This window comes from Panthera onca, chromosome C1 (genome assembly GCF_046562875.1).
Source record: "Panthera onca isolate mPanOnc1 chromosome C1, mPanOnc1 haplotype 2, whole genome shotgun sequence".
NCBI classification, from domain to species: Eukaryota; Metazoa; Chordata; class Mammalia; order Carnivora; family Felidae; genus Panthera; species Panthera onca.
Window position 1 is genome coordinate 184,122,146 of NC_138346.1, and position 27,721 is coordinate 184,149,866.

General features: G+C 47.3%; 1 protein-coding gene and 1 long non-coding RNA gene across 2 annotated transcripts in view; one reads left to right on the forward strand and one right to left on the reverse strand.

Moving 5' to 3' along the window:
- The first annotated feature begins 1,134 nt into the window (after positions 1–1,134).
- Positions 1,135–9,339, forward strand: LOC144617090 (uncharacterized). The gene is made up of 4 exons (XR_013557109.2): positions 1,135–1,637; positions 5,611–5,718; positions 7,192–7,280; positions 8,153–9,339. It is a non-coding gene; the product is annotated as an uncharacterized LOC144617090 (long non-coding RNA).
- A 16,109-nt stretch (positions 9,340–25,448) lies between these two features.
- Positions 25,449–27,721, reverse strand: part of CMPK1 (cytidine/uridine monophosphate kinase 1) — a 39,219-nt gene continuing 36,946 nt past the window's right edge. The window contains exon 7 of the transcript XR_013557607.2: positions 25,449–27,685. The gene's annotated coding sequence lies outside the window, so the exon portion shown is untranslated. The remainder of the gene's footprint in view (positions 27,686–27,721) is intronic.

A 27,721-nucleotide genomic window follows, 5' to 3' on the forward strand; every position in this document is an offset into this window, starting at 1 on the left:
GGGTCAGATTGTAGATGAATTTATTTGCCAGGCTAGGAGCTCAGATCTTTTCAGACAACAGGTGGCCCTTGGAAGTTTTTCAGCGGGGGAGTGGCATGGTCACAACCCTTGTGGAGATCAGTGTGGCCACAGAGAGACTAGAGAGGCAAGAGGCTGGAGGCTGAGACCAGATGGGAGGCTGAGCAGACAGTAAGGTGTGAACCAAGGCTCTGGCTCTGGAGGAGCATCAGACCCCTTGTTGCCATTCACTCCAGACCAGGTCAGAGAGGGACCCTCCACCGTCCATCTCAGAGAGTGGCTTAAACATCCATGCCACACAGTCCAGGAATTGGCCATCATCTCGTCCATCACCATGTGCCCCTTTCTCTCCTTCTCTGACCACCTCCAGTCACCCAGACCTGTCAGCTCTCAGAAATTGCCCTCAAATCTGTCCTCTGCTCTTGTCTCTCTGTCCCGATCGTTGTTGAGGCCAATACCAGCTCTCACAGTGCCCAAGGCAGTAGCCTCCTGACTGCTCTCCCGACCTCCCCCTCCGATTCTGCCTCTAGTTAGTAGCTAGAGCGACACGTCCTCTGCAGGCAGCCCTGCTTGAGCACCTTCAGGGGCTCCCGTCACTGACTCCCGTCGAGACTCAGAGCACAATGTTAACCGTGGCCTGACCTGCGGCCCCACCGCCTGGCCAGGTCCCTGTGCCCGCTTGCCCTCGGTGCACACACATTCTGTACAGAGCCACTGTCACCGAGCGCCAGGTCCTCTCCTACTCTGAGGCTTTGGGAAGTGCAATGAGCACAGCCCACTTTGCCACTTTTAGGTAAAAATACAGTCTCATTTATTTTTCCAACCAGTCCCTCCATCTCCTAAGACCTTTATTAACATCTTTCCCTCTGAGAGACTCCCCACCCACCTCCGCACCTGCCTGGCGTATTCTTCCTTGTCCTTTGAGTACCACTCGCATTAGGCACTTTCCGCTAGAACACATTTCCCAACTCCCCCCTCCACTCCCTTCCCCAGGGAGAGGGCCGGCTGGCGCCTCTGGCTGACCCTACCCAGAGAGACTTGAGTACACGCTGTGTGTCTACCTCCCTCGGTGCCCAGTTCCTCCTCGGACCCTATGCCAGGCTGCAGGCGGCACAGCTCAGTGAGCCTTGTTGAGTGACTACTACCTAGGTGAATGAATGAGTGAATGAATGAATAAATGAATGAATCATGAATGAACAAATCAACAAATGAGTGCACGTGTCTGGAAAGGCAAAAGTTCCCCGAGCCTGGTTGCCAGCTGGGAATCCGCCTCCTGCCTTCACTGTCTCTCTGCTCAGCTCCGCAGCCCTGGGCCGAGACCCCCCACGCTGTCCCTGCCTCTGAAGGGTGCAGACCCGGTCCAGGCTCAGACTCAGACAATGTTGGCTCAGCCCTGAGGGTGTAATTCCAGCCGCTCCTAAACCACACCCCCGGCATCTGAAGTATGTTTCCTGTCATTTCGGGCTGTCAGCGTTGTGTGTTCTGCCATCTACCTCGTCCCCCCACCCTAGGCAATCTCAGGGCTCACCGGCTTCCCTGCTTCTCGTTCCAGGGAAGCTGAGGGGGACTGGTGCTATCAGCCAGACTGACTGAGCCAAAGGAACCCAGGCCGGAGAAGAGTGAGTTTGAATCCACCACTAATTGCTGTGTGACCCTGAGCAAGAGCTGTAACTCCTGTGGCCCCTGCCAGACGCATAAGCCCCTAGTGCCTGAAGAACTCTGTGATGGTCCAGGCCAGTGTTCCCAGCCTGTGGGCCCCTTAGCTCAAGTAAGGCATCTGGAAACCACATGGCACCCGGTGCTGTCTGTAAGGAGGATAGACGGTGTGTCTTACACACAAGTATGAAGGCTTTTCGAATGGACATGGATGCTGCTGTGACAGACAAGTACCCGCATTGTAAAGCTTTACGGAGTGCCTGGGTGACTCAGTTGGTTGAGCGCCTGACTTGGGCTAAGGTCATGATGTCACAACTCAGCTCATGAGTTCGAGCCCTGCATCTGGCTCTGTGCTGATAGCCCAGCCTGCTCCGGATTCTGTGTCTCCGTCTCTCTCTCTGCCCCTCCCCTGCTTGCACTCTGTCTCTGTCTGTAAAAAAATAAATAAACATTAAGAAAAATTTTTAAAATAAAACTTTGCATCAGTGGACACTAAAAGCACAACTGCTATTATATGGAGTCACTGAGGGGTAGTTTTAAAGCCCACTCTTTTTTAAAAAAAATTTTTTAATGTTTATTTATTTTTGAGAGAGAAAGAGACAGGGAGTATGAGTGGGGAAGGGGCAGAGAGAGAGGGAGACACAGAATCCAAAGCAGGCTCCAGGCTCTGAGCTGTCAGCACAGAGCCCGACGTGGGGCTTGAACTCACAAACCGTGAGATCATGACCTGGGCCGAGGACGGACATTTAACTGACTGAGCCACCCAGGCTCCCCTAAACCCCACTCTTAAGCTACTGCTTTAGTCTGATACACCTTCTTTACAGTTTTGGATATTGAGGTCCAGACAGGAGAGAGATGCACCCAAAGTCCCAAAATAAGTCAGCGCAAAGCCAAAAAATGAAGCCTAGAACTCTGACCACCCCCCAGCCCTAGCTCCTCTCCTCTGCACTTATTCAACAGTATTTATTAAGTACCTACCTTGCAACAGACTCTACGCCAGGCACTAGGGAGCCAGTGATGAAGACCAAGTGTGCCACCCTCAGGGGCTGACATTTTCTGGGAGGTAGGTGGGCGTTATGCAGGGAAAGGAGACACTGAACAAAGATTTTATCCTAACTTCCTTTTTTTCACGTTTATTTATTTATTTCGAGAGAGACAGAGCACAAGCAGGGGAGGGTCAGAGAGAGAGAGAGAGAGAGAGAGAGAGAGAGTCCCAAGCAGGCTCCACACTGTCAGTGCAGAGCCCAATGCAGAGCTCAGTCTTGGTGAACCGTGAGATCATGACCTGAGCTGAAATCAAGAGTTGGACGCTTAACCAACTGAGCCACCCAGGCTCCCTTATCCTAACTTTCTACAGAAGCCATTGAAAAACTAGAGTCAGGAAGTGGTATGATAAGATCCCTGTTGTATAATAACCAGTACCTTTGTAATGCAGATGATGGACTGGAAGTGTTTTATCATTTAGGATGTTTTTGGCTTCAAGTAACAGAAAACATCAACTCAAAATGATTTAGGCTGGAAGGAAATATATATATATATATATTTTTTTTTCCCTAACAAGAAGGTCAGAGGCAGGCTGCAGTTAGGGCTCTGGCTCCCCTTTCCTATAATTCTCCTGGCTCTGCTGTCCCTCATGGGTTGGCTTCATCTTCAGCCTGGTGACAAGGCAATTACAACACCCAAACTACAACACTGAGTTCCAAGTATCCAGAAGAAGAGAGGTTGTCGCACCACCCAGGCTGTGTCCCCTCAGCTCTCATTGGCCAGAATTGGATCACCTCCCATTCCTAAACAATCTCTGGCAAGGAAAAATAAATTACAGGTTTGATCAAGACTAATCAGAACCTTACCCACTCCCAGAACTGAGGATGGGTCACTTGCCCACAAAACGGGCTGCTGCATGAGAGTAGATACAGAAAAACTGGGTTCCCTCAGGAAGGAGGAATTGGAGCCCTCAACGATGTCTGTTACAAGGGGAGAAGAGAGAAGAAGGGAAGCCCAGACTGGAGTCAATTGAACAGGGGAGCTCCTGTAAGGCACTCACCCCCTGCCTTGCATAAACCTCCCATGTGTCTCTGCCTCCCCACTTGGCTCTCAGCTCCTGAAGGGCAAAGCTTGGGACTCATACTCTTGTGGATCCAGTGCCAGAGTCACCAAAGAGGAAGAGGAGTGTTAGAAAAGGCAGTATATTTCTGCAGTGGGAAGCATGGGCTCCCATCTGAGAAGTGTCCCAAGCACGGAGCAGGGACTGACACCCTGTGAAACATCATCTGGCTGGGTGCCCTGGGACAATCATCTGGACCTCCTGAAGTCTCCTTCTTCAGGATGTTCTCATTCTTTAGCAACACCCACCTCCCCCCAAAAAATATTCAATCCCTATCACTCTGGATGATCCTCAGGTTGGGGGATGAATGGGGAGGAGGAAGAAGAGGGGCAAGAGGGCAACTTGGACAGATGGAAGGACAAGTCAGCTCCAGACAGCCTATGAGATTAGGTGCATCTCATCCCAACACTGCTTTCGATGACATGTTGGCAGTTTGACAATGGTCACAGTGGGAGGTTTTACACCATGGAAATGGGCCAGTGCTACCAATCAGAACCTACTGCCACCTCCCTCCCCCAGAAAGCCAGCTGTTAAACATTCACTTAACAAGTCTCCAGTGATTAGAATGATAAAGCTCAGATTAGACAGAGCCCCTTTTTTGTGGCTGTCAGAAGACTCCATCTCTCTCTGCCCCTCCCCCCCAAAATAAATAAAATTAAAAATTTTGTAAAAAAAAAAAAAAAGTGGGGATGGCGCCTGGGTGGCTCAGTCGGTTAAGCGTCCAACTCTGGCTCAGGTCACAATCTCTCGGTTTGTGAGTTCGAGCCCCACGTCGGGCTCTGTGCTGACAGCTCGGAGCCTGGAGACTGCGTCAGATTCTGTGTCTCCCTCTCTCTGTCCCTGCCCCGCTCACGCTTTCTCTCCCACTCTCTTTCTCAAAAATAAATAAACATTAAAAAAATTTTTAAAAAGAAGAAGACGACGACCCCAGGGAGGGAGGGCCTAGAGCATAGAGCTCTAGGGAGAGGAGGAGCAAGCATTTACCTGTTCTTTCTATGTAGCCACTTGGTTCACCATGGAGCCCCGTGTCTGTGCCCAGCACAAGGCCAGAGCCTTACAGAACACCTCTAGCACAGCAGTTCTGTGCATCGGGCCAACCCTGCACACTTTCTCCTGAGCTATAGTGCTATAGTTCATACTGTTTGACTCAGTGATTCCCCTGCTAGGAGTTCATCCAGAGGAATGTGCTGCACCATGCATGCTCAAGGGTGCTCGTGACTGTCATTTGTAATACGGGAAATTGAACCTGATGTTCTACAGTAAAAAGTAGGGTCCATTCCTTGAAACATTAGACAAACATTGAAAGACCAATTTTGAGGAATTTTTAGTGACCTGAAGAAGTGTTCATGACATGTGTTAAATACATGAAACAGGGTATGGGGTGCCTGGGTGGCTCAGTCGGTTGAGCATCCGAGAGCCCCGCATCAGGCTCTGTGCTGAGCGTGGAGCCTGCTTAAGATTGCCTCTCTCTCCCTCTGACCTTCCCCGCCCACCCCCCGCTCATGCTTTCTCTCTCTCTCTAAAAAAACAAAAACAAAACAACAACAACGACAAACCAGGGTACAGAAGTTACATGGCATGGTTCCAATGTGTATGTATATACACACATAGAAAAGGAACAGGAAGAAAATACACCAAAATATCAACAATTTTATCTTTAGGTGATGAGTCTCAGGTGATTTTTCCTTTTTTCTTTTTGAGAATTAGAACTATGATCATTATTCACTGAATTGTGTTTTTGAGACGGTCACTTGGCTGCGTGTGTGTGTGTGTGTGTGTGTGTGAATACTGCAATAAAAATCCTTTTAATTTATCCATATTTAATACACCAGAAACCAATAGCAGTGGCTGCCTCAGTGGAAGAAAACGGTGTAGTTATGGAGCAGGAGTGAGAGGGAGACTAACTCTGTGCCATTTGCATCTTTTGAACTTGGAATCACGTGAGTGTGTCATCTGCTCAAATGGGTTGATTAAATTTTAAAAAAATAGACAATAAGCATGCATGAGTTATTTAACCAGAAGCCATCCCCAGTTCACAGATGACGGAAGGGAGGCTCACAGAGGGGGAGGGAACTCCCCGGGGTCACTCAGCCAGAAGACAGGTCCAAGCTTCGGTGCTGTCCGGTGGTAGCCATCCCTGAGTGTGCTTGGAGATTTGAGTCTTCTAATTACTGCTTCCCTACGGATTATTACCATTTGATAGATGCAGAAACTGAACACACTCAAGTTCAGAACCCCTCGCCTCACCCCAAATCGCCTAGAGCCCTGGCTCCGGGCTTCCCACCTGGCACCCTCCCCCACCGCCCCATCAGGCAGGTAGGCACAGTTTCCACAACAGTCGGTTAAGGCAAAGATCCTGTAGATTGCCCCTAGGAGTCCCAGAGAGGGCGATCACTTACCCCAAGACCCTCAGCCAACTGTGTGTCTCCCAGAGGACTAGAACCCAAGGAAGAGTCCAGAACCTCAGGCTGGGAGAAAGAAGCAGTCTCCCAGAGGCAAGAAGCAGCATCTGGAATAGTTTAAGCTTTTGGAGCAGGCGTGCAGTCATTAGTCGAGCTTTGGCATGTTTGGGGGCAATAACTGCATATTTTCCCCAGGATGCATTGTGAACCGCCTTTGCTCAGAATGTAATGAGTATGTTTCTTAGGAGGGGGGGATGTTTGCGCTCCTCCCTGGCCCGCCTGGGCTGCTCTCCTGCCGTCTGCTTGGCGTGAGGCTCCCTGCCTTCCTATTTTTAGGTGGATCCAACAACAGCCTAGCATGGGCCGCTGGATGCAGCTGCGAGCAGGGCTGTCCTGGGGAGACCAAGGTCCAGTGCGGCAGCCTGCTGGAGAAAGGATCATTTGCTCCAGTGCTTTACTGTGGTCAAGAGTCACTTCTTCTCATCCCTGTTCAAAGACTCCACCCTGGGGACTTTCCAAGCTTCAAAAATGGAGGCTTAGTTATTGTTTTTTCCCCCAGAAGTTGCATGGGTGGAAAATACAAATCCATTCATCGCTTGTGTCCCTTCCCTCCAGCCCCAGGCTGCTGCTTTCCCTCATTCCCCTTTGGGCCCTTACAGAGTTAGCTTCTTCTGCCTGGAATGCCCTTCCTCCTCTCTCTGCTCCCACCCCCATCTGGAAAACTCAGCTCATGCCACCTCCTCCAGGAAGCATTCCAAATGGACCTGTGACTCCTTCTCTGACTTCCCCACAATGCCCATGCTTCCTCCATCACAGCCGTTACCATACTCAGTACTGAATGCTTGCTCAGCTCCCCCTAACTCTGTGAGTCTGGGGAACTGGCAGTGTGAATTATTCCTCTAGAGTGACTCCTAGCATCCAACATGGGGCCACGGACAGAACAGTTGCAGCACGGATGCCGACTGACTGACATTACAGATTCTGACTGACTGACATTACATTACATTACAGATAAGTAATGGATGAAATGAAGGAATTGATGAATGCAGTGGTAGAACATCACAGATGAAGAGGCAGGCTGTGGCCCCAGCATCTTATAGGTAAGGCTTCTGAGGCTTGGACAGGGAGGGAGATGTATTATCAGGGGTCGTTGCTTGCAAGTAACAGAATACCAACTGAAACCAACTTTAGATAAATGAGGAGCATGTACCCTCTCATAAATTATGGTAAGGGTGAAACAGGATTTTGAGATGTTCGGAACTGAGAACTCAAACATCCTCTTCATACTGGCTTCCGTTTCGCAGACCACTTTCTCCATGAGTTTGGGGGCCTGGCTGTTGGCAGCTTTATGGTCCCATCCGTAGAATTTTGCAAATGGGGACAGAAGAGCTGCAGTTGGAAAAGAGACCCCCAGAGAAGCATTCCAAGGGATCTGATTTGGGACGTGCTGTCCCCTTGTCAAATCACTGTTGGAGGGTGGCAGCTCCCAGCTAGAGAAGAAACAATTCTCCCAAACACATGGGGTGTCATGGCTAGGACCACCAGGGGAAATCACTGTGAGCTTGGAGGCCACCCCAATTTATATCTACTAGAGGCACTAGCATTTCTGGAGCATCTCAGTACCAGCCTATGTTAGATAATCTTATGCGTACTGTCTTCCAGTTACTCTGTGAGATGGATATTGTTGCTGCTGTTTTGCTCCCAGATGAAAAAGCAGAGGTTCGGAGAAAGTAAGTAATTGGCCCAAAGTCCCAGAGACTTAAGGAGCCCAACAGAACACTTAGCCCCACCCTTCCCCATGCACAGTGAAAACTACAGCCCAAGAGGGGAAGGACTTGCCTCAAGTCACAAAGGAGGTCAATAGAATAGTCTGGAATGGGAACTCACGAGCATTTAGTCACATTACATTACAGATAAGTAATAGACATCTTTGGGGTATTTTCCCTGCTCATGACAATTTTCCTTCTCTCAGAACAGCCCAGGGCCTGATGACTATGGGGAATGACTCCCAAAGGAGTAGCCTGGCAGCTACTGTGTGACCCCATTCCCCTTCCCAAAGCCAACTGGGCCAGTGTGGGACACCTGCTTCATTTGGGCCAATCACCTTCTCTTGGGAATTTGGAGATTCTTTTCACATGGCTGGACCTGTCAGGTGCTGTGAGCAGTCACGTTGCCGTCCCTGCCCATCCGATAGAAGGCAGAGAAGGCCAGTCTGGGAAGAGAACAGAACAGAGGCAGAGACAGAAGCAGGGAGATGCCACCCCCTGGATTGCTGAGCCAGGTCAAGTCCTTTCCTGCATCAGGTTGCTTGAGATTCCAAGTTCCCTGCAATCAATTCCCCATCCTAGAGTCAAGTGGATTTCTTGTTGTAAAAATAGCATCCTAATATAGCATGTAGCAAAGCGTTTACTGGAAAGGGGGTCATTGCATGAAGCTGCAGGGTTACCTCAGTCATTTTAAGTGGTCTGACGAGGAGGCCACTGTGGGCTGGAGTGGTCAGAGGGTGTCCCTGGAGCAAGCAGGACTCCTCTGTCCTTGAAGGATGAGAGTCGTGTAAGCAGGGAGAGAAGAGGTGGAGTGCTTCCCAGGGGGCACTCGAGGTGATAAAAGGGAGGCTGATTTGAAGGAATTGAGTGTGTGGCCAAGCAGGGAGGTAAAGTAGTAAACAAGAAAGATGGTGGTCTTCTGCTCCCCAGGAACCATCCAAAGCCATCCAAGGTACTACTAGACAGGTGGAGAGAGGGATTGGGAAGCATTAAGCACTTCTAAGGGCTGGTTACAAACCAAATCATTGCAGTGAAAGCAATTCTACCCCCCACCCCGGGCTCTATCTAGCATGACATCAGTCAGTTCACCATTTCCTGCCCTGCCCCTCACTCTCCCACCTCTGTGCCTCCATTTCTGTAGGTATAGTAGCCGAGAAGCCCTTTATCAAACCTCAGTGCACCTCCAAGTCCTCCTTATCCAAAGAGCTTGTCCTGTCACCATCCCCAAACCCCCAAAGTGAAATCCAGGCTCTCTTTCTATGGGTTCTCACTTGGACCCTCTACTGTGTAGTTTCTATTATACTGATCTGTGCAAGTATCTGCTGTCCCTACTAGAACGTGAACCCTGAGGCCAGGAACTCAGATCAGATTCATTGCTTCTCTGTTGCCCAATGCTGGGGCTGGCTTACAATGGGAAGAATTTGCTAAACACCTCTACATATCCATTGTCCATACTAAGCACAGGAAGAAGTGATGTGTTTGCTGCCTCCTTACCAGCCTCCCTCCCCCACTTACTAATCAGGAGGGAGAGCAGAGTTTGAGGGGGTAGAGAGTCTGTCCTCACACAGGGAGCTGAGGAGTTGGGAGCTGTGTATGGATAGCACTGTACTGCACAGGTATGTGCGTGCACGGGTATGTGCCGGGAGCTCTCTAGGTTGTGAGTCGAGGAGGGCTCCCCCAAGAGCAAAGCAGTTGGCAGCTTTACAGGCCCAGCTGTGTCGGCCACCCCTGACCCCTACTCTTCATTCTAGTCACATGGTCCTATGGGCCAACAGGCATCAGGCCCGGAGGCTGATGGGCTATATAGTCAATAGCTCCAAAGCCAACCCAGTTTGGCCTGGAGCCCAGGAGGGCCTGGGGCACAGTAGAGATCAGTCAAATCTTCTGTCAAATGATGCTCCGCAAAGATCTGGCTGATCTCTGTTAATCTGTAGTTTTACATCCAGGCTGATACACCCCAAGGCTCACGAGGGGCCAGGAGCGAGATTGGCACGGCCAGATGAAGAGACTGGCTGTTAAAGGCTTGGCAAAGAGGAAAGGAGCAGGACGTAAGCGAACACTCTGTACCTGCAGGTTCCGGCTCTGACACATATTTCATCTGTTCCTCGCGACAAGCCCGGGAGCTATTACCCCTTCTCCGTGGCAAGTATCCGGGCACTGAAGCTGCTTGCCCCAGAGTGAAGGGCTGGGGCACGGCCCAGGGGGGACATGAACTCAGCTGGCAGATGCCACCCTGTCATCATGGAGTTCCATTGCTGTTAGAGGGTGTAGAAGCAGCACCCTTTCCTCCCAAAGCTTCATGGCCTTAAACCCTCAGCCCCCTTCGCGTTCGACTCTCGCAAACGGCTCTCCAGACGTCCGTAGCCTGGCCGCGCTGGGCCACAGTCAGATTACCCTCGTCACAGCTGCCCCTTTCTTTCCAGCATCGAGTCCTGTGGGTGACGGTGTTCCTGATGTCTGCCTCTGCCATGGGGCTATAAGTTTCACGAGGGGAGGGGCTTTCTCTTTGTCACCGCTCTATCCCCATTTGTTACTCACTCAACAAGAATCTATTGAGCACCATTCTGTGACAGCCATTGTACTAGGTGTTTGGGATTCAATAGTGAAAAAAAAAAAAAAGATAAAGTTCCCTGCCTTTTGGAACTTCCCTCCAAGCATAAACAATCAGCAAATCTTATAGTGTATTACGTCTTAGAAGGTATTAAGCATGATGGACAGAAATAAAATAGCGGGGGTAATAGAAAGAGTAGGGGTGCAATTTTATGTAGGGAGGGGAGGAAGGGCCTGGAAGGAGGTAAGGACAGAGCCCTTTGAATATATGAGGGAAGGGCATTCCGGACAGTGGGAACAGCAAGTTACCAAAGTGCTGAGGTGCGGTCGGGTGGGGTCCCTGGCATTTTCCAGGAACAACAACAGCAAGGCTGGAGCAAAGTGGCCAAGGGCAGGGCATGAGAGCAGTGCAGATACCATAAAGTCTTCCCCTTCCCTTTGAGTTGGGAAGCCACTGGAGAGTGACAGACAAGTCAGTTGATCTGACTTAGGTTTTAAAAGGACAACTGTGGGGGCGCCTGGGTGGCTCAGTCGATTAAGCATCCGACTCTTGATTACATCTCAGATCATGATCTTGTGGTTTGTGAGTTCAGGCCCTACATTGGGCTCTTTGCTGACGGTGGGGAGCCTGCCTGGGATTCTCTCTCTCTCTTGCCCTCCCTCTAAAAATAAATAAATAAACATTAAAAAATATATTTAAAAGGACCACTCTGGCTACCTTGGTAAGAACTGATAGTTTCAAGGCCCCTCAGGGATCAAATATGTATTTTTGATTGAGCAGAGAGTGAGAAGGAAGAAAGAAAGAATTGCTATCAAAGGAAGAAGCTGGAGAGGCAAACCCAGAGGACACTTCTAACCTTGACGCTCAGTGCTTCTGAGCCCAGTTATAAAAACGTGAAAGGGAACAAATATCCACTTAGCAGAGTGTGAACCTTCCTTCTGGCAGGGTATCTTAGTAAATGTCCCAGGAGGTCATAAGAATGCCTTGTCACGGGAGATATGCAAGTCGGGCCCGGTGGCCTCCGGAGAACTAGAAGCTGTGGCTTTCATGGGTGAGGGACAGCCTATGTGTCCCTCAGCTCCTGTCCTCTAGCTCTAGCTGCAAGTGGGTGCAGCAAGGGTCCTGTCTCCTCCTCCAGGACCTTCATCTGACCCTCGGGGCTGTCGAGTCTTCCGGGTACATGTGGTTCCTGCCTTGGGTGGTGCAAGTGACAGCTGAGGCTGCAGGAGACACTGGCAGCAGAGCGTTTGGAGTGATGTTTGACTGGGATCAGGAGGCTGTCCAGAGTGGCAGGCTCTCTATGGGCAGAGTCCTGGATTCCCAGCGAGCTGAGGCCAAGGCAGGCCAGGAATTCCTTGCCTTAATTTTTGCCTCTAATTCCTCCCAGAAATGAGGCGTGTCAGTCTTTAAATTCTCGGGTTTTTATGAGGCGATTATGGTGATTACTATAAATCTCCCGTGTGTTGTTTTCAAAGGGGCAATTAAGTGGAGGAACCAGGCACCATTTTCGTTTCTCATTAAGTGATTAGGGTTTGTTTGGCAAATCCCAACATCTGTGGCCAGAGGCAGGCTCTGCTGAGCTTGGCTTGGGCAGCGCGTTAGCCTCCACACACGTGAAGCATCCAACACTTCCCTTCTGGCCTGGCTTCTTCTCCTAGTCGGAAGGAGTTGGAGGGAAACCTTACATTGTATAGATGAGGAAACTGAGGCACAGAATAGGGAACCAACCCACCAATCCTGCACCACTAGCAAGCAGTAGAGCCAGGTTCTGCCTTCCAGAGTAAAACTCTAGCCATTACACCAGGCTTTCCATCTGAAGAAAGCGTTTTTAGTAAACCTGTTCCCACTGGCAGCTATGCTTCTAGAAGGAGCAGTGAAGGCCCCTTCTTTAGCATGGGCTCACTTTTTCCACCTGACTCTTCTTTCTCTTTGAACAAACACCGTGTCAACAAGTATGGCAGACACTGTTGGTGTCCACCCAACAGTCATTCCCAGCCTCCTTTTCCTTCACCTACCTCCCACTAACGAGGCTTTGCAAACCTCTCTAGTGGTTAGGAGAGACTACATGACCCGGTTCTGGCTGATGGGATAAGTGGGGGATTTTGCTGGGGGACTTCTGGTAGATTTTCTTACGCCTTCAAGTCACTTAAGAATGCCTTTGCTCCATACTTACTCCCTCACTTCTGCTTTTAGCTGTGGGTGTTTGTAGCAATGTTTGGAGCTGAGGCAACCATCTTGTAACTTGAGGCAACAAACTAGAAGAAGAAACCTAACTGCTCCAGTCATCTACTGCTGCATAACAAATCACCCCAAAATTCAGTATCTTAAAGGATCAATCCATTATTATCTTTCACCATTTTATATGTTGACTGGACTCAACTAGATGGCTCTTACTTGAGGTCTCTTATGTGGTTGCAGTCTGATACAGGTGGGGGTTGGATGTCCTGGTGGCTCACTCACATAGCTGGCAGTTGGCGCTGGATGTCCAGTGGGAGCTTAGCTAGGGCTGTTGACCAGGACACCTGCACAGAGATTCTACATGTGGCTTGGGTGTCCCACACCATGGCTGTTGGTTTCTTTTTTTAAAAATTTTTAATGTTTATTATTTTTGAAAAAGAGAGAGAGAGCACGAGCATGAGTAGGGGAAGGGCAGGGAGAGAGGAAGACACAGAATCTGAAGCAGGCTCCGGGCTCCAAGCTGTCAGCACAGAGCCCAACATGGGGTTCAAACTCACAGACCACGAGATCATGACTTGAGCTGATGCCAATACTTAACTGACTGAGCCACCCAGGCGCCCCAGGCTGCTTGCTGGTTTCTGAGGGCAAGTGTTCAAGCACTAATCATTTTAAGAGGCTCAGACAGATGCTGCAAGGCTTATGATGTAACCTTGAAAGTTCAAAATGTTATTTCCACCATGTTCTATTGGTTAAGCAAATTTTTTTAAATAATTTTTTTAATGTTTATTCATTTTTGAGAGATAGAGCATGAGCTGGGGAGGGGCAGAGAGAGAGGGAGACACAGAATCCGAAGTGGGCTTCAGGCTCTGAGCTGTCAGCACAGAGCCCGATGCAGGGCTCGAACCCATGAACCGTGAGATCATGACCTGAGCCAAATTCGGATGCTCAACCAACTGAGCCACCCAGGTGCCCCAGGTTAAGCGAATTATTAAGGCCAGCTTAGATTCAAGGGAGAAGAGAACTAGACTCTATCTCTAGGTGAGCGAATGACAAGGTGACATTGCAGAAAAGCAGGCAGTATGGGAGATACTGCCCTGTCCATCTTTGGAAAATGCAGTCTACCATCCCCACACCCTGAAGACCATGATGTGGTTAGCTGGAAAGAGTTATGGTACTTGTTACCTATAAGCCACTGTGCCAGCCCAGTACCATTTCTGTACTTCTCAAGTAAACAAATAATGTCCTAAAAGTTTAAGCCATCGTGAGCTGGATTTTCTGTCCAAATGTGGAGCAGGAGGCAAACATGACCAGGGAAGACTTCCTAATAGAAGATGGACTTAAACTGGATATTTTAAGACCATCTCAAGTTCTTACTCTTTGGTATCAGATACTCCGAGGTTTGAGTTCTATTTCTGCAATTACTACTAGCTGTGTGAGTCTGAGCAAGTTAACCTCTCCGAGCTTCAACTTCCTCATCTGTAAAATAGGAATAATAGCATTTGCCTCTAAGGCCATTCTGAGAACTCAATGATATGATACATAGTAAGAGCTTAGCATGACCACAGAATAAGTGGTCTTTAATCATGACTATTTTATCAAATTATTCATTGAGAGGCAGAAAAGTAACCCGCTTGGTTTTGCGTGGTTCCGAATGTTGTTGCTGAGACCACTGAGGGGGAAGTATCAGGAAAGCATTTTCTGGCGGCCATGGCTGCCTCTGGCTGTGACCCTTCCATGTCTGGGGGCAAAAGCAGAGCTGTGGGGCCCTGTGAGGCAGACCGAGGAGGGGCTCCTGGCCTGGGAGAAGCTGGACTGTCCTGTGCAGCTCAGTGATGGGGAAGAGGTGGGAGTGGTCTGTAATTAGGGAGCTGGTGAGAAGACACTAGCTGGGATCCCCAAACAATTGCTTATAGCGGTCTGTAGGCCCCAAACCTTTCTCTATGGAAGTCTGAGGTTGGGACAGGAAACAGTCCTCTGCAGGTAGGGTGACCAATTTTAACTAGTTTGTCCAGGACTTTCTGGTTTTAGCACTGGACCTTTGACATCCTGAGAGGCCCTTCAGTACAGGGCAAACCAGGATGGCTGGTGGGATCCTGTTTGCAGGGGATCATCTAGGTGGAAGCTTCTGGGACTCAGGGAGTCCTGTGTCCCAGTATAAGGGATAACATCCTGGCCAAATAGTCTGTCCCATGGAGACCCAGGATGCAGAGCCACCTCCAGGCAACCAGCCTTATAGGTCAGGGACAGCAATGGCCCTCCATGACCACAAAGTGCACTTCCAGGTCTGGAGACAGAGGGTGTAGTGTGGAGTAGCAGCAACCTCTCTGCAGCCACAGTCAGCCTGTCTCAGCCCTTTGGGACATTCACACTTATGCTGTCATCACCAGGGAGAAATATGAGATCATTTTAGGGGCTCAAGACCTATAAAAACTGTGCTTATGCCTGAGATACAGCTTTCCCAAAGCAAGTTCTAGAACTGAAATACCACCATTCACTCTTCATTTGTTAGGTGAGAACCAATAAGAACTATGTTCCCAGAAGCTCTCACCTGACATGCACACTCAGAGTAAAGATGTCTACAGTCCTTTCCGGTGGAGGAAAGAGCCTGGAAAGGTGAAGAAGAGGTGTCTGAAGCTTGGAGATGAGGGAGTGAGCACAGGAGTCCTCAAACACACCTCGAGGACCTCACAATTGGGCCAGTGTAGTAATAAGATAATCCCATAAAATAATGTTGTACCCATAAAATAAGACCTTGAGCTGACATGTCACTGGAGATGTTAAATTGATGACTTGTTTTATTCCCCTTTCTCTTGAGAGCCTTCTAAAATGATTGTTAAGAAATAAAAAGGATATAAACCCACAACAATAAAAATAATGGGTGAGGAATCATCAGTAGGGGAGATATTCAACAAATGTCAGGACAACAGAAAGCAGATGGAAGGGTGGTAACTAATGCAGTAGGGCAGAGAAAGCCTTGGCACAGAGCATGCAGAGAAGATACAGCCATGGAAAGAGGCAGCACCAGCCTCTTGGCAGCCCCAGCAAAACACAGAGCTTAAATCAGCAGATTAAATGAAAATCTGTACACTGGACAGTGCCTCCCCACACCTGGGCACAGACCACCAAGAGGTCAGGGTCTACTCTCCAAGTGGGAGTGGGCAGTTTCTGGAGACATCTAATGTCCCCAGATGAAGGACCCTCAAATTCTGGGATTGGGGTGGGAATGGGGGGAGGAAGTGCTCTGCTGTAGTGACTGACTGACTTGGCTGCCTAATCAACTAAGACACGCCAGCTAATCAGCAAGCTTTTCAGTTCTTCATTCTTAAATATGAATGGACAGCCAAAGATTACCACACATTTGAGGAAAACCTCCAAACTGAGCACAAGACAAACACATAAAATGACCTCAGAGGAAATGGAAATAATGCAAGGAAAAGAGAACTAAAAAAAAAAGTTTACACTCTATTCAGATCCTCACATAGATTCAAGGACATGTTGTACCCATAAAATAAAAACTGGATGGTATGAAGGAAAAAGAACCAAAGAGAACTTTTGAAAAAAAAATATTATATTTATGTATATGTTAATTATATAAATAACTTATATAATATCATGTAAATTAAGTTATATATGTAATGTGTATATAATATAAATATATATAATGCGAATAGACAAAGGACATTTTTCAGAGAGTGAAACAAAAAGATGAGGAGGTAGAAAATATGAGAGAATGGGGAGCCTGGCTGGCTCAGTCAGAGGAGCATGGGACTCTCGATCTTGGGGTTGTGAGTTCAAGCCCCACACTGGATATAGAGATTACTAAGAAAAATAAATGAACCTTAAAAAAAAGAAGAAAATATGAGAGAAAATATAAGCAACATAAAGGATCAATCCAAGAAGTTAAAAATCCAACAAATGGGGAATTCTAGCACAGATACAAATGGAGAAGAGGAATCATTTAAAAGTTACATAAGATGGAAAAAGATATTTGCAAATGACATATCAGACAAAGGGCTGGTATCCAAAATCTATAAAGAACTCACCAAACTCCACACCCAAAAAATAAATAATCCAGTGAAGAAACAGGCAGAAGTCACGAATGGATACTTTTCCAAAGAAGATACTCAGATGGCCAACAGGCACATGAAAAGATGCTCAACGTCACTCCCCATCAGGGAAATACAAATCAAAACCACACTGAGATACCACCTCACGCTAGTCAGAGTGGCCAAAATGAAAAATCAGGAGACTATAGGTGCTGGAGAGGATGTGGAGAAATGGGAACCCTCTTGCACTGTTGGTGGGAATGCAAACTGGTGCAGCCACTCTAGAAAGCAGTGTGGAGCTTCCTCAGAAAATTAAAAATAGATCTACCCTATGACCCAGCAATAGCACTGCTGGGAATTTACCCAAGGGATGCAGGAGTGCTGATGCATAGGGGCACTTGTACCCCAATGTTTATAGCAGCACTTTCAACAATTGCCAAATTATGGAAAGAGCCTAAATGTCCATCAACTGATGAATGGATAAAGAAATTGTGATATGGGTATTGAGGAGGGCACCTTTTGGGATGAGCACTGGGTGTTGTATGGAAACCAATTTGACAATAAATTTCATATATTGAAAAAAAATTGTGGTTTATATACACAATGGAATACTACTTGGCAATGAGAAAGAATGAAATATGGCCTTTTGTAGCAACATGGATGGAACTGGAGAGTGTTATGCTAAGTGAAATAAGTCATACAGAGAAAGACAGATACCATATGTTTTCACTCTTATGTGGATCCTAAGAAACTTAACAGAAGACCATGGAGGAGGGGAAGGGAAAAAGAGTTAGAGAGGGAGGGAGGCAAACCATAAGAGACTCTTAAAAACTGAGAATAAACTGAGGGTTGATGGGGTTGGGGAGAGGGAAAAGTGGGTGATGGGCATTGAGGAGGGCACCTGTTGGCATGAGCACTGGGTGTTGTATGGAAACCAATTTGACAATAAATTTCATATTAAAAAACAAAAATAAATAAAAGTTACATAAATGTCCCATAAACAAAAGTCATAAAGTCTCTACATTAAAAGAGCTCAATATGTGCCCCCAAAATGAAGGACAAAGTGACCCACACTCAAGTCCGATATCCTGACATTTTTTAACAGGGATGAGAGAGATCTAAGAGCTTTCAGAGGGGAGCAAAATGAAAATAAAGGAAAAAAAGGTCACAAAGGAACAATAATCAGAATGATCTCAGAATTCTCAGCGGCAACATGGGATGCTAGCAGTCAATGGAGAAATGCTTCCAAATGCTGGGAGAACAGAGTTTTCAATCTAGAGCTCTAGCTAGGCTGAACCGTCCATTATTGGGCTGTAATAAAGACATATAGAGACATATATGGAGTCAGAACATTTATGTCCTATGTACCCTTAGGTGATTACTTGGAGGGTTTTCTCCAAACATGGAAATAAGCCATGAAAGAAGACTGAGCTCCAGAAAAGACTGGCCTCGTGCAGAAAGCTAGGAAAGGAAGTGAGACTGATGGATGTCCAACAGGTTTGGACACTCGCAGACCAGACTGGAGTGCGAGAATGGGGGCCCTGAAAGGTCTCCGGGGAGAAAGAGAGACTGGGGAAACATGAGGGAAAGATAAAGGCCATTAGGAAAAGAGGAAAAGAAAAAGTGGTGTAAGAAATAAAATGCAACCTGGTAACCACCGGGTCTGCAGTGAATGTGATATTAACAGCTACACGAAAGACAGTGTCTTAACTTCGCAGTTTGGGATGCATCTATAAACAAAGCGTGAAAGCCTTGATTGCCCAGCTGGCGACAGAAGAGGAAATCAGAGATGTGAAGCATGACAAAGATTCCATCTGCCTTTGTTGTCTGGAAAATGGAAGGGGCGAGTGGAAGAGACCTGAGGCTTGCCTCTAGTGCCAGGAGCGCCCCATGACCAACAGTCAGCAAGGAAACAGGCACCTCAGTCTTACAACCGCAAGGAACTGGATTCTGCCAACAGTGAGTATAAGCTTGGACGTAGATTCTTTCCTGAGCCTCCAGATGAGAGGCCTGCCCAGCTGGTTTCTTGATCTCAGCTTTGTGATACTGTGAGCAGAGAACCCAGACTTCTGAGCAACTGTGAGGGAACAGGGGAGCGTTGCTTCAAATTGCCAAGTTTGTGATGATTTGTTACGGAGTCATAGAGAACTAATCTACCTGGGATGTCTGCCCCCAAACACTTATTTTGTTACAAGAGATGTTTTGGGTTGAGTGGTTAAACTCTCAGACTGCAGACAGGCTGACCTGGCTTAGAATTTTTCCTGAGGACTAGCAGTCACAAACACAGTAAACATTCAACAAACAGAACCGTAACCATTGTTCTTATTCACTCTGTCTATGTTCGGCTCTCACCCCCTCTGTAAATGTTCCCTGACTCCCGCCTCGCTCCTCTGGAAAGTTCACCCCACACTCCCCTGCACTTTGCACTTGCTGCACTACTGCAGGTCTCATGCTGTGCTGGTCAAATGCCCTTCCCAGACTATTAGTTTCTGGAAGGGCAGAAATCCTGTCTGTTCAGAACCTGCCACAGCCCGTCATGAAGGCAGAGCTCTGGGAATGTTTGTGGAGAAAGAACGTAGAGACACTTTCGAGAAGTGTGAACTACCCAGTGAGGACAACTGTTCAGGTTGGGGTGAGTAATCTGTTACTAGGGTAGCCACCTGTCAGGGATGCTGAAAGAGATAAACTTCAGGACATATTGGGTCTTTCTACCCTAGCTTATGTTTTGAAGCCAGTATTTGTTTCATAGAACCACAAGGGGTGGAGGGGTGGGGGTTGCGAGAGGCAGGTGCTGAGAGTGGAAGACCTCTTCAGCCAGGGCAGATGGGGAAGTTGAGTTGGGCATTAACTCGTTCAATTATTTTACCATGCACTGTTAACTTTTGGCAGTCCTGCACTGGGAGATGCTATCTCACACCTTGAAAAAGAGATGAGATTTTGACAATTGCTTCTGGGGGAGAAGCTTTTGGTAGAGGCCACATTATGATTAAGACCTGACAGATCCAGGGGCGCCTGGGTGGCTCAGTTGGTTGAGCGTCTGACTTCAGCTCAGGTCATGATCTCACAGCTTTTGGTTTCAAGCCCCGCATCGGGCTCTGTGCTGACAGCTCAGAGCCTGGAGCCTGCTTCGGATTCTGTGTCTTCCTCTCTCTCTGCCCCTAACCCACTCGCATTCTGTCTCTGTCTCTCTCAAAAATAAATAAACATTAAAAAAAAAAAGACCTGACAGATCCAGCCCCCAAGGAGCAATCTCAGGACTGAGCAGGGGGCTCTGAAGTATGGTGTGTGTTCAGCTAGGAGGAAGCAGAGGAGGGGTTGTGGCTGTTTCAGTGGTTTGGAAGAGGGAAAAGGTGAGAATGAGTACAGTGGATCCTAGAAGGTTGGGGCTGGAGGCAAGGAGCCTCCCAGCTGTGTGCAGGGAGCCGGAACAGGAAGGTGCAGGTTTGTGGGTACAGAAGCAATTGACGGGTTGGCAGGAGCGGAAGGTGGATGCACGATGGCTGACGGGTGCCCCTCGGTGGCCACACTGAATAACTACACCTGATACCACCCAGACACAGCCAGTGCCCAACTGACTGACTTACCTCAGGGCTAGAAGGGCCCACTGACCTACAAAAGAGGACCACACGCTGCAATAAAAACGGTTTGCGTGAATGCATCTGTACCCGGAGCAGTGCGTCTGTGTGCCTGTGTTGGGTAGGAGCGTGCCTGATATGAATTTAGGCATGCTTATTCGTGTATGTGTCTGAGTACGTGTATCAGTGCAAGTGATCGGGCGTATGTGCAGGTTGTGTGTGCACGTGTGTACGTGTTAGTGTGCAAGCCCTGTGAGCACTGGAGCCAGGATGTGCATCTGTATGTTTGTATGTATGTGTATCTGTTGGTAAGACTGCTTGTGTCTGAGTGGATGTGTGTTAATGTAACTTTTGGGGCCTTGGCTTTCTTTTCTGTTACACATTGAAATAGTTAAGCTCCATAATCTTATTGTTTGTTTAAAGTTTGCTCTTGGATGCAGGCCTGTTCCAGAATAACTAGCAGATGCGAAAAGCATCCATTATGTATTTTTGCAATTAGCCGAAAACCCAGAAACTTTTCTTAAATAACAGACACAATTCTGTGGGTTGCTTATTGCTAGGAGCCGCCTCCTCTCCCCGGCTCAGGCAGGCCGGCCCTGGGCCCAGCCCTAACCCAGGCCAAGCCAGGGAGGGTTTGCAAACTGTCCCTAGTGAGATGGGAAAACCATTAAGGGTTCAGAATAGAACTCAAGGGACAGCTTACAGCAAGGAGGAGAAAGAGTAGAAAAAGAGGAGGGGTTGAGGAGTGGAGCAGCCTCCAAAATCTGAGAGGACTTTGTCAAACTTCCCCGTCCAGCCTAGCAGTTACCCGGCATTCTCGTCTGGACTCAGCTAGACAGACACAGGGTAAGCCCACATTCTTCTACCCACCTTTATGGTTTGTCCATTACATTTCCCTGCCTTGTCTTTGCATGCCCCTATCTCCTATTGTTTGGCACATGGACCCCCACCCTGTCCAGCCACCCATCCTGGCTGTCATGCTTTTGCTAGCGCGGTTTCTCTCCCAGAATATGCTGTTCCTCTCCCCTGAGGCAAAGCAGGCACCTCCTGACCACCAGCAGCATTACCATCAGCAAACTTTGCTGAATACCTATCCCAGGCATGGCGGAGGGCACCCAGGAAGTAGAAACAGAAGCTTAAGGAAGTTTCTCAATATTTGGGTTCCTATGGGAAGGCACAGACTCCCATGATGTTCCTTAGCCTTTCCTCCCTGCCCGTATGGACAGGGAGCTGTTCTGCATCCCGAGTTTCAGGAGGGCCCAAAGAATGTGGCTGGGGTTCCAGATGGACCTCAGACTTAGATAGCTACAACTTGAACAGGATGTGACCATGGAACCTAAGAGCTGGAAGATTCTAAAACATCCTGCTGGTTACACACTTCCAGTGATGGGGAATTCATGTCCTAAATTATCCCAATTCAGTGCTGGGTGGCTCTAACTTTACAAGGTCTTCTTTAGGGGCACCCGGGTGGCTCAGGCGGTTAAGCTTCCGACTCTTGATTTTGGTTCAGGTCTTGATCTCAGTCCTAAGATCGAGCCCCTAGTTGGGCTCAGCACTGGGCATGGAGCCTGCTTAAGACTGCCCCTCTGCCCTTCTGCCCCTCGTGTGGCAACTTCAGTTGCTTCCAGGGCCCTAGCTCTGCCCTCAAACCCATCTCCCCTCAGAAGTCTGGACAGTGACAGCGGCCCCAGGGCTCTCCTCACCTTTTATGACAATGGCAGTTGTGAAGTGAGCTGAAAGCCACCCTACTATGTCAAGTTAGTATCCATCTGACAACTTCTTTAGAGAGAGAACATTTGTGATCTTCTCCTAGTCCTTCTACCCCTCCCCTCCTCAACCCAGGAACTTCAGGGATGGTAGACTAGGGAACTGTTTGATTTGTGAGCTCTCAACCAGGGTTATCAATTTGTCATTTATCCAGCACTAAGTACCTCCTCTATGTTAGGCACTGTGGACATAAAGACCAAGAAGCTGGTCCCTTGTCCACAAAGATGCAAGGCTAGGAGTTTCCAATATCAGCTCTGGTTCCTATTTAGTACACTGGTTCTCAAAATATCACTATCACCTGGAATTTTATAAGAAATGCAAATTTGTGGACCCCACCCCATATCTACTGAGGTGGGCCCCCTAGACTGGGTTTAACAAGCCCTTCAAATGATTCTGATACACTTGAAAGTTTCAGAATCATTGGTTTAGATTTACCTGGGGCGTCTTTAAAATGAAATTAGAGGGGCGCCTGGGTGGCGTAGTCGGTTAAGCGTCTGACTTCAGCCAGGTCACGATCTCGCGGTCCGTGAGTTCGAGCCCCGCGTCGGGCTCTGGGCTGATGGCTCGGAGCCTGGAGCCTGTTTCCGATTCTGTGTCTCCCTCTCTCTCTGCCCCTCCCCCGTTCACGCTCTGTCTCTCTCTGTCCCAAAAATAAATAAAAAACGTTGAAAAAAAAATTAAAAAAAAAAATAAAAAATAAAATGAAATTAGAATTTCTGGGAGTGATGCCTGAGACATTGGTTTAAAAACATGGTTTGTTTTTTTAATTTTAGAGATAGAGAACGAGCGAGCATGAGTGGGGGAGGGGCAGAGAGAGAGGGAGACACAGAATCCAAAGCAGGCTCCAGGCTTCATGGTGTCAGCAGAGTCCCACGCGGGGCTCGAACCCACAGAACCGCGAGATCATGACCTAAGCTGAAGTCGGACGCTTAACCAACTGAGGCACCCAGGTGCCCCTAAAGAAAAAAAAAAAAAAATGGTTTAAAGGACATTCAACAAATGTTTGGCACACTGAATGAAATCCTATTAAATAGAAGTGACTCTCGAGCATCACAAGTTATAACTTTGCCTTTCCAGGTTTTTGTTAGGAATGACGGTGGATTAAAGCATGTTGGTGTTAAGGAATGAGGGCTGGGAAAAAGGGGACCTGGGTTCTAGGCTTAGTTCTGCTACTATCTGGAGGGCTTTGAGGAAGACACATCTTTCAATATTCAAGAGAATGTATTAAGAATATCTTAAGAATAATGTGTAGGGGGTGCCTGGGTGGCCCAGTTGGTTAAGTGTCTGACTCTTCATTTTGGTTCAGGTCATGATTTCAGGGTTCATGAGATGAAGCCCCATGTCGGGTTCCATGCTGGTTGGGGTTCTCTTGCTCTCTGCCCTTCCCCCACTCATGCCTGCACTCTCAAAATAAATAAACGTTAAAAAAAATAAAATGTATTGGGGTGCCTGGGTGGCTCAGTCGGTTAAGCGTCCAACTTCGGCTCAGGTCACGATCTCGCGGTCTGTGGGTTCGAGCCCCGCATCGGGCTCTGTGCTGACTGCTCAGAGCCTGGAGCCTGTTTCACATTCTGTGTCTCCCTCTCTCTCTGACCCTCCCCCGTTCATGCTCTGTCTCTCTCTGTCTCAAAAAAAAATAAACGTTAAAAAAAAAAATTAAAAAAAAAAATAAAATGTATTAAGAATTGACTCTGTGCCAGGTCACGAAGAGAATACAGAAATACAGCTAAAGACCTCTAAAATCTCCTTCCCAAAGACACCATGCATCAAGAACTACAATGCATTACCCACTGAGGAGAAAGTAGATGGAAACCTCATTCTGTTCTTTCCCAATCCAGTAAATATGGTCAGTGAAAGCGCTGAGGAGACACTGTAGTCTTACAAGGCTTCAAGCAGAAATTTATACTAAAGAGTTTCAGATCAGGAACAGGAACTGGAAACTATCAAGTCTTCATAAAGCAAAAAATTTTCTAAGTCATAACACAGTAACATGACAATGGAGGTATAATAAGTCAAAAGTCTATCAACTAGATTGAATTATGAGTGGGTGGGTGAGATTTTCGCCAAAACTATTATTTTCTGGCCCTAGTCTCTCCTGGTTTTCCTTCCAAGACAGCCAATCACATGGTCTTCTCTGAGCTGTGAGCTACAAGTAGAGGGAGGCTGATGAGGTGAAAGATTCATTTCCCCTCCTATCCCCTGTACTCCATGGTTATCCGATTCCAGGCTCTGGGAGAGTTGAAAATAGAATCCTAAGGAAACTGCAGGTGGACCCAGTTAGGATCCAAAGTTCAGTGATGCAACTGGCAGCTATAGCGAGTCAAAAATAACTTTCTCATTTTGCTTTTCCAAGAAGTATTTACTGGGTGCCTACTATGTGCAGACACTAGGAAACAGATGAAAACATATTTTTGCTCTCCTGACACAATCTAACAGGGGAGTCGCCAATAAGTAAACAAAGTAACTTCACAAATTGCAGATACGTGCAATAGTGAAAACAAATGAGGGGGCGCCTGGGTGGCTCAGTCAGTTAAGCATCTGACTCTTGATTTCAGCTCAGGTCAAGATCTCATGGTTTGTGACTTTGAGCCCCGCATCTGGCTTTGGGCTGACAGTGCAGAGGCTGCTTGGGATTCTCTCTCTCCCCCTTTCTACCCCTCCCCTGCTCTCAAAATAAACAAACTTAAAAAAATATATAAAATAAACGAGGGTGGGGTGCCTGGGTGGCTCGGTTGGTTAAGCATCTGACTTCAGCTAAGATCATCTCACAGTTCATGAGTTCAAGCCCTGCATCAGGGTCTGTGCTAACAGCTCAGAGCCTGGAGCCTGCTTTGGATTCTGTGTTTCCCTCTCTCTCCGCCCCTCCCCTGCTCCTGCTCTCTCAAAAATAAACAAACATTAAAATAAACAACAGTAACAGGATAGTGATGAGGAAGCACGATGGCATATTAGTGGTTACACTTCAAAATCAGGCTTTATTACAAGTAGGCAACATGGGCTACTGGAAGACAGGAGGCAGATCTGGTAAGACCCAAAGGTCTGGGGTCCAATTCCAGACTCACAACTATCTAGCTGTAAATATTGTTGGGCAATTGACTTGGGCTCCTTCAGCTTCAGTTTAATCATTCACAAAACAGGAAAACCGTCATCCCAACCTGAATGGTTGGGAAAACAAGATGAGAACAGAGGTAAAAGTGTGCTTGCATTAAAGCACTATACAAAAACAATACAGTTAAGAAACTGCTAGACTTGAGCTTAACTTGTGAGCCTGTTGAAGGCAGGGACTACGTATTACTGCTTGTGGTATCCTTAATAAATGTGTCTCAAACATATTTTGAATGAATGGTCAGCCAACGTTTTTTAAAATATTTACTTATTTTTGAGAGACAGACAGTGTGTGAACAGCAGAGGGACAAAGAGAGAGGGAGACACAGAACCCAAAGTAGGCTCCAGGCTATGTGCTGTCAGCGCAGAGTCTGATGCAGGGCTTGAACCCATGAACCATGAGATCACGACCTGAGCCAAAGTTGGACACTTACTGACAGAGCCACCCAGGCGTCCTGCCACCAAACTCCTTGTAATGTCACCATTTTAGTGCTCATCATCTCCTGGTCTGATGACAGACACATTGCCTAATTAAGGAAGATGTAGATTACCTGTAACAAATTCTCTGATCTCAATCCTAAAAGCTAGTATCTCTGCCAGGCAGCTTGCTAACACCAGTTAGCTCAATTAAGATGGCAGATCCATGAATGTGATTACAGACTGTAATGATGCCTCCTGTATCAATCTAGTTATTATTTCAGCAACTGGCCAGTCTGAGTATTGTCATATGAAACAACGATTTAGCTGACTATAAATACTTAAAGTCATATACACAAGCTAAACTTACAAATATCCATAAAACTACTGAAACCATAAGTTAAGGATAAATGAAGATAGATAGTATCAAGGAAGTCTCATTCTTGAAGCCCATTTTCATCAACAAAATAATCCTGGAGAGTAGTGGGAATGTGGTCTATGATCATGAAGACTGGACAGATTAAGAAATGGTGTTTGGTAGGAGTGATTATGGGTAGAGTAAGTCTCCTACAAGGACCATCATGGCCAAAGAACTGGAATGAACCAACTCCTGCTTCTCTACACAAATGGTTTTACTCTCCCTGCCCTCATCCCATCCCATCCATCCTCTCCATTTCTGACTCTTCCGTTAGCACAACAGCAGCAGCCTCAAGTCCAGTAGTGCACCTACCTTCTCTAAAGAGCACTTAGCCAGACCTAAGTAGGAAAGGCCCTAGGCAGAGGAATGGTCTCTGCTCAATCATGTTTGATATTGGATGTGACAAGGACATTCTGACACAGTCCTTGACATCAGGGGGATTTTGATGTAGCTGTTTTAAACTGGTCATTTTGATGTGACTATTTTGACCCAACATGAAAGTTGACCATTAAACTTTAGCATTTCTCCCCCAAATCATGTAAATGACGTGTCTATGGTGGTCTAAACCACCACCCCAATCCAGGACAGGATAATGGTAGTGCCTATTGTGCTCTACCTGGTAATTAAAAGGAAAAAAAGGTTTCCATTTTGACAAGGCTATTTTGATGCAGCCTTGTCACAATCATACTCTGGCCAAATTCTGGCAGCTGGTTTGGAACCACTTGTGAGAATGCTTCTCTGTAAAACTAAGGACCAACCAACCTGGGGTGAGCCATGCACAACAGCTTTGTGCTCTTAAGTACTAACTGCTGAGCCAATTCAATGTCTTCTCCCTCTGGTTCTGGAAGCCTTTGGAACCAGGTGGTTGTAAGAGGGCCAGTTCTACCCCGAGTCCTCAGAGGGCCGCAAGCATTTACAAACCGGCAATGAATCTCAGCCAATTCAGGGGGTTTCTTGGAAGTCCATCTTGAGTCCACTGTATCAGTTTTCCCCTTTAATTTCAGAGAAGCAGTTACCAAGAATATACTTCTTCCAGGAAGCCTTCTAAAGGGTAGAATACAAATATTCCCAAAGCTCACATACATATTTTTTGAATTTTATTTTCTCTTTTTAGATGTGGTTACTCAACCAAATGAGAATGCATCTGCTATTTATGCAAAATGCTGCTTAACTGCTCAACTGCTTGATTCTACAGTGTAGAAGACAATTTTCAAAGTTTGTCTGGATTATCTACATCAGGGCTGGGATGAGGTAACCTACCTCTACAGATGCTTTTCCTTTGGTTGGTTAGGGCATTGAAGGCCAGTGTCAAGAAGGTAACACTTTGTGCGTTACTTCAAAATGTATCATAAATAAAAAACCACTTTCTGTGGCTGAAAGAACCTCACTTAGAGAAATGTTGATTTATTACCCTCATCTCTCCCTGAATAGGCCAAAATAATTAAGCCCTCTTCTCTTATGGCTAGGTCTTAGGAAGACAAAATCATGAAAGAGCCTTTTTGAAGAAGACGGACTCCAGAAAACCAGGTTCTGCTCTGATGAGCAGGGACAGCAGGGATCTCACAAAAATCTGAGCCCTGGTGATGGCCTGGAGGTGGCAGGGCTGACAAAGGGTATAAAGCCTGATAGCCAGAAATTCAACTTCGTCCTTTAGCTGTCCCAAGGACAGGAAAGCTGGTGACCTGCGGAGCACAAATGAGGCCCAGAATTAACACCAC